Below are 5561 nucleotides of genomic sequence, written 5' to 3' on the forward strand. Positions count from 1 at the left end.
CTGACGATGGGTAATGTTGACTAGCTGCCTCGCCTCTAATCTAACAGTCCAAAATTAAGGACAGCATGCATAAAAATATTTTTATACATAGGTAAATCTTTTAGCATACAGCTTGCAAAGACTAAACCTTAAAATTTACTGTAGGTTTGTGTATTGTGTTGTAGTGTTTTTTTTTTTTTTCAACTTTTAAATACATTAAAGTAAATAATATTTTTCAGAATTGTAGTATATGACTCTATGTTTTATCGTATGTTGTGTTTCATCAAACAGAAGAAATGAATTCTTGTGAAAGCCAAATATTTTTCAAGCTGTTATTACTAAATTTTAAACTTCACAGAACCTGTCGCTCATTCATTCAGCAGCCTCTTTGATAATGAGAAATGTATAATTTTCTCGCCAAATAAATCCAAACTATCTCCCAAAAAACAGATGGCGCTATTGTAGGTTTTGACTTGACGGCTGTAGTAGTTCATAGTAAACACCTGATGATGTAATAAAGTATTATCATATATGAGTTCAGTGGAATGTCGTGTTTACGAGTAGAGTTGAACTGAAAGAAAAATACAGTAAGTGTTATGTCTCATTCATTAATACTAGTTGTTTATTCTGCTCGGAATCCACTTATAATTTTGTCACGTCACTTTACTACAGTTACACTATAATTTATAAAAGTTTGGAGACGGCTTGACTGGATAACGAAGAAAATTTTATTATAATATAAATGTACGACGTTTCGACAAGATTATGTCATCCTCAGGTTGTACATTTATATTTTATAATAAAGTTTTCTTCATTACCCCGTCAAGCCGTCTCCAAACTTTTATTTTCTAAAAAAAGTGGGTTCCTTGTCATAGACTATAATTGTCATACCATATCAAAAGGTAAAGGTGAAGTGAATAAATGCAAATCATATAAATGGATTATTTATTGTATAGTTATAGCTTGTGCCAGTAAGGTTTATACGTTATACAACAATGGCCAATAAGATATTGGGTGAAAACACAATATTTTTGGTGCTTGTTTTACTTTACTTGTTTTGTTAGTGTAATCATTATCATATTATTTAAAAAAATAAGTAACCCATAAGAATGTCATAAGTATATTTTTTTAAATTTTGACTTGTGTCTTCCAGTTTTAATATCTATTAAGACTACTGACTAGGCATAAGATATTTATTTATTTTGATAAAATAAATTAACGTCTGTTTTCTGACGTTAATTTATAGTAAAAATATTGCTTCATTTATTTATTTTTTCAAATTAATGATAAGAACAGGACCAAAAGTGAGATGAGAGCAGGATATTTGGGCCACTCATTTCTCCAGTGAACAAAATATATTCCAATTAAACGTAACCATTTGGATTCCTGTACCAAAAATTGTGTATATTTCATCATCTCGGAAAATTAACAGTTTTAAATGAATTATTTCTGTCAAAAAATAAGTTGGATTTTTTCATTTTAAATCCTACATTTGTTACTTTTTTGAGATTCAGTGTCAGCATTACTAGTTCTATCAGACCAGAAGAAAACATTTAAGTAAACAAACCAAGTTCTTAACAGTTTTGAACACCTGAATGGAAACAACTTTGAGGATAGAAACTAACTTCTCACTTTTTGAAATGTGTCATTATAGTAGCTCCACTCTGCATCTTTTCTAAAAAAAATAAATAGCAAAAACATCTACAGTTTTACCTGTGTAAGTGAAACATTTATAATAATAATAATAAAGATTTTAAAATGACCTATGATACAAGATAATAAGGTTAAATAAAGACTTAATGACACATTTTTGTAAATTAAAAGTATTACAGTACCTAATATAGAAAAAGAAAGTAAGAAAACAAGAGTACTAGTATTGAAGTCATGGAATACTGATGTCCTTCCTAAAATAAGAAGATCAAAATAAAATATGGTATTCATGATGGAAAGTGAAAATAATCTTATTACTTTTAAAATAAACATTTCTAACAATGTATCACAACTTCTGATTAGTTCCAGTCACAACATTCATACAATATGCTGAAGGTTTTAAGCTTTTCCCTCAAACACACCAGGATCCTTTTTCTTTTTCACAACACTAGCATTGTTCTCACACATAATGGTCTTTCTTATTTCATGCATCCCAGTTGAATAAACAAGATCATATAGCCTGAAAATTATATTTTTAATGAAGTTTAATATTTCAGTTGTAGCTTGTATTTATTATTTTTTCATTATGTGGTTCCTGGCAAAAAACAAAGGAAAGAAACCATTTAGAACTTTGGTTTTAAAAACTTACATTTTATATCTGTGATTTAACTACAAATGTGTAAATAGTTTTATTTCTGATGTACCAAAGACTAAAGTTGAACAAATTCAGACAGACTTATCTCATTAATAATAAACTAGAATTGTGGTATATAATCCTGTAATAGAAAAGGTTGATGCTATAAGTCATGATGATTTAGATATTATTACAATTTTCTCCTATAAAGATGAGTTGGAAGCACTGCATGTAGTTCTCTTTGCTGATTTTTATCAAACTTAATGCATACAATGATAGTCTTGTATGAATTTTCTTAGAAGTTAGATCTTAGGTGACCATACACTGATTGTAAAGTCATGGTGTCTTTATAAAATGTGGATATGAAATGTTGTAGAAATAACATAGAGCCAACCAAGCAAAAAAGTAATTTGACCCACATAGTTAAAATAAAACTATTATATTCAACAAGAATTTAAAGTTATGAGAAATAATTTAATTTGTAATATTACAAATAATATATAAGTATATTTAATATTTTAGTAAAAATCTGCTGTTGTGTTGAAAAATAATAAGTCTGTGCAATGAAGGCTAGAAGCTCTATGTGACAAATCTATGACATTTTTCTTATTTTAAAGGGATCATTCTCTTCCTAATTTAGAACAGTGGATAAATAACAAATTTAACACAATTTTTGTTTGAATTTTTTAACTTTCAAAGTACATCAAATGTTTTATTTTAATTTTTTTCATAAAACAGTGCAAATATTTCTTGAAAGTTAATACATTGAAATGTTTAATTATGACTTAGATTGATGTATTTGAAAATGAGCAGTTATTACATCTTTAAAAAAAATCAGATATTGTGCCAAGTTTATTCTGCTAATAAAAATTTTGAGTGTGTGTGTGTATAAAAATGTGGACATTTATAATATTTGTGGATTAATACGAAAAATTCTGGTGTTTCCAGTGATTGATCCATCATTTTTGCATTAAGATTTTTTTTAATACAGAAAAAAGAAGCAAAAGAAATAATGAGAAATCTTATTGAAATTTCTGTTGTTTGACATTTTTAAATTATATTTTTTTAATTACTAAGGATTTTCTTTAATCTCCTGAATGAAATTGAGGTATTTTCAATTGGCCTCAAAACTGACTGTAGTTTAAATTTTGGCATGTCACATAATTTTTTTAGATTAAGTATGTATAGTTTGAGCCAACTTTCCCCTCAAATTTTTATTTTTGGTGTTATTAGTACTGAATGTTCTGTTTCCAAATTGTCTCACTGAAACACCTCTTTAATAATAATGTTTATTTAAATATATTACGTTGAAATGTGGAGTAATTCTGTATTTGCCCTAACTCAGCTTGGTCTAGGATTGACGGAACTACAAAATTAACCCTGTTCAACTATTAAAAAAAACAGAGGACAGTGTAAGAAAATATACACAACTACATTCTATACATATTACTAATTTTGTGTTTCAATATATGAGTAAATGTAAAAATCACTTATAGAAATATAAATAGCTCAGTGATAATGAATTATTATTTGTGGTATTAAAATTATCAACAAACCTCCCTGACATTTCTTTTTTCCAAAAATTAAAACATTGACATATGTTTTTTTTCATCCAATAGTATCTTGAAAGATTGCAAATTATCAGCTCACTCCGTTTCAACCTTTAGATTACCAGAAAAATGATTGGCCTTAAAATATAATATTTAATTTTCATGTGATGTCATAGTTAAACAGTCAAAGCTTTTAATCAATCCATTAATCATGCAATATTTAAATAGATGAGGGAACAAATTCTGGAAACAATACTATGCACTGCTGAGGGTTAAGTATACACTAATGGTAATTGAAACTTATGTCAATATATTGAGATTTAAGTATTTGAGCTTGAAGAATTTAGCTATGTGAAAAATTACATAATTCTATTTAAGTTAAAAAAAAAGAGAATAAAAATTGCTGAGTTTCTTATTCCATAGCCAATTCTAAGAAGTAAATCGCATTACCGTCACGTTTTCTCTTCAATAAAAAAAGAGAACAAGTTCAACCAGTAAAATAAGTTCACTTCATAGCTAGCTCTTAAAACAAGCAAATGAACAGCAGTTTGTCTGTCTAGTACACCAATACCTATGCAGCCTTTTGTGTGTTTATATATGTATATATACATATATAATTCTTATCGCAAAGATAATACACACTTCACGGTTTTGTGTTTTACTTACGATTTATTTTATTTTGTGTAAAACGAGTTTCTAGAAGCGTTAACGTGCTGCGCTTTCAAATCACGCAATCTAAGTATAGTGTAAGAAATTAGGAGTGAAATAGTAACATGGCAACTATACTATCTCTGCCATATCGAGTGTTGACGAAGCCTTTCGTCCAATACCGGGGCACATCAGGCCGTCTAAGATATGTTTGTTTTTTAATTTCGCGCAAAGCTACACGAGGACGTCACTAATTTAGCAGTGAAAGACTAGAGGGAAGGCATCACCACCCACCGCCAACGAATAGTGGGATTGGCCGTAACATTATAACGCTCCCACGGCTGAAAGAGTAAGCGCAGTATACACATGCCAATGCCGGACCTGTCTAAGATCTAGGTACTATTTATATTATTAGTTATATGAATAATAACTGATACCGTGTGAACTAGATGAAGTAAGTGAATTGCAATTATTATCAGATCAGAATTATACCAAGGATTAATAACAGTATTATTTAATTGTTTATTTTTAACAACAATATTTGTTATTATTATTCTCACACGAATTAACTTTACAACCATTCAGAAAAAGGATGTTGGTAATATAATTTTCTCCCGTAATTAATTATCCGATGGAGAAAATTATATTACCAACATCCTTTATCGGATAATTAATTACAGGAGAAAATTATATTACCAACATCCATTATCGGATAATTAATTACCATGCTAGCAGATAATTCTTCCTCTGCACTGCACGAAATTTTATGTTGGATTATTTCTTCTTCTTTTTTAATCTTTGCAAATATTTTATTGAAAGTACAAAACGACAAAACTGTATATTTTATTTTTGCAACTAAAAAACAAAACTTTTTTTTATCTAGTATTAAAATCTTGTATTTAACTAGCAAGTGAAAAATAGACAACATTCGAGGGACAGGCCGTGTAAATAAACTTTGCAAGATAATAATGTTTTCGTCTTATCATCGATTTAAACAAAAGTTTCTTAAAACAGTCAACATATTATAACAACGTTTCTTGTATTATGATTTTCATCTACTTTATTTTTCTTGTGTCACCAAACATTTGTCGTCCGTGTTT

The 5561-nt window shown here is 28.5% G+C and overlaps 1 protein-coding gene across 1 annotated transcript in view; it reads left to right on the top strand.

Moving 5' to 3' along the window:
- Positions 1-507: 507 nt before the first annotated feature.
- Positions 508-5561, top strand: part of LOC111089258 — a gene marked incomplete at its 3' end in the record, with an annotated part of 29745 nt that continues 24691 nt past the window's right edge. Inside the window, exon 1 of the mRNA XM_022401418.1 lies at positions 508-566. The remainder of the gene's footprint in view (positions 567-5561) is intronic.

Source organism: Limulus polyphemus, unplaced genomic scaffold (genome assembly GCF_000517525.1).
Source record: "Limulus polyphemus unplaced genomic scaffold, Limulus_polyphemus-2.1.2 Scaffold5692, whole genome shotgun sequence".
In the NCBI taxonomy this organism is placed as follows: Eukaryota; Metazoa; Arthropoda; class Merostomata; order Xiphosura; family Limulidae; genus Limulus; species Limulus polyphemus.